Source organism: Oryzias melastigma, linkage group LG17 (genome assembly GCF_002922805.2).
Source record: "Oryzias melastigma strain HK-1 linkage group LG17, ASM292280v2, whole genome shotgun sequence".
Classification (NCBI taxonomy): Eukaryota; Metazoa; Chordata; class Actinopteri; order Beloniformes; family Adrianichthyidae; genus Oryzias; species Oryzias melastigma.
This window is the reverse complement of record NC_050528.1, coordinates 33,605,907-33,607,703: the sequence shown is the minus strand read 5'-3', so window position 1 is coordinate 33,607,703 and position 1,797 is coordinate 33,605,907.

Below are 1,797 nucleotides of genomic sequence, written 5' to 3'. Positions count from 1 at the left end.
GTACATCAATCTTACAATCAGAACACTTTTGTTTCATTGATTTATTGAGCTTTACTTTCACTTTTAGTTTTACAAACTAAATAGCAAATTATTTTGGATTCACTTTCATTTTATTTCACATCAAACCACTCAAAACAATAAATCTGTATGCATGTGCTCAACTTCATTGGTTTTACATAGGAAATTATTTTAATTATTATTATTTTTTTTTAAATACTAGTTCAAGTTTAACTTGTTCAACAGTAACAGCAATCAGATGTGAATAATAAAGGGCAAGAAAAGGGTTTTATTGCTGCTGCTGCCTGTTTTCTCTGTTGCTGTGACACCTTCCGTCTTGATGTTTGGTCTCAGAGAGTGTATCTCATGTCCTGCCATCATCCATCAGTGTACGTGCAGCACCACACCAGTGTGGAGGTGTGAGGAAGTGTCAGATCATGCAACCTTGAACAGAGCTTTCTCTGAGGAGAAACTGGAAACTCTAGAAGTGTTGACAGCCCGGTCTCACGTTCCTGCTCAGGCTCATCAAAGGCCAGACTCTATCTGTCCCGACACACTCCTGGCGACTGAGGTTTATTCCCATTAGGGATCTGCACCCTGTCCAAACAAGTTTGACTCCTAAAAAGGTGAATTGTTTGGCTGTTGCCATGGCCTGGTTCAGTGGACCGCACCAAATCCATCTCAGTGGTTCCCAGTATGGACCCAATCTGATTCTGTTGGCAAAAGGTGCCAAATGGTAGTAATACTGGAAAAATAACCAGTAAAAATGTGTGTCTGGATGTTCAAAATCATTAAAAATAAAAAATAAAAAATAAAAAAACATGGCTGACATTATTGTGCTGAGTAGACATTTTAAAAACAAGAGAATTTACTTTGACAAGACATGTTAAAGTGTTTTTTTCTTTTCAAACTGCATTCAGACAATGCCGAACACAATGTAATGTTACATTCACAACTAGTTATTTACCCGTCAATTACTCGTCTGCCTCTTCTCTGTTGACACATGTCATATTTGATGCTAAACGCTTACATTGTGTTCATTAACCTGACACTGTTTATGATTGTGTAGGAGGAGATAATATGATACAATTTTACTCTCATCACCACATTAGAAGATATGGATGATGTTGATATCAGGTTTATTTATTTAGAAGAATTCTACAAAAGCATCTGTAACCACGTCTCCTTGTCCGGATTCTTGAGATCTTTCAGATACTCTCCCAGTACAGTGAGGTTTACTTATCTACTGCAGGAGCTTTCAGCGGTAATTCATTCATAAAGCACCTTCCACCACCAGTCAAGGAGGCTCAAAGTGCTGTACACAAGGAAAACAAATACATTTTTGTGCAATAGTAAAGCATAAAATCAAATAAAATAATTTTAAAACAGAGATTAAAACCACCATAAAATAGAATAAAAAGGCTAGACTGATGCTAAAAGGTTGTAATGGAGGAGCAATTCTTTTTTAATAACTGTCCAAGAAGTCCTTGTATAATGTCTCGACAGAAAAAAGAAAAATGTAATAAAATTCAGGAGGAATAACAATGAGTTTGTTCTTCATGTTTTCACTTCTCTTACTCATTGCCCCATCAACACGTCCCGGACCAAAACTGAGTTTCTGATTGGTTGACACAATGCATATTCTTATCATGCTGTGCTGCCCGTAGAGCCGGGGTCACACTGGACGCGGAGTGCGCGTGGAGTCTGCTCCGCTCTCTAGGTCACACCAGGCGCGAATTTTTCCGCGACGGTCGACAGGCGCTTCTGCTAGAGCTATTGCTTTTTTTTTTTTTTTGCCAT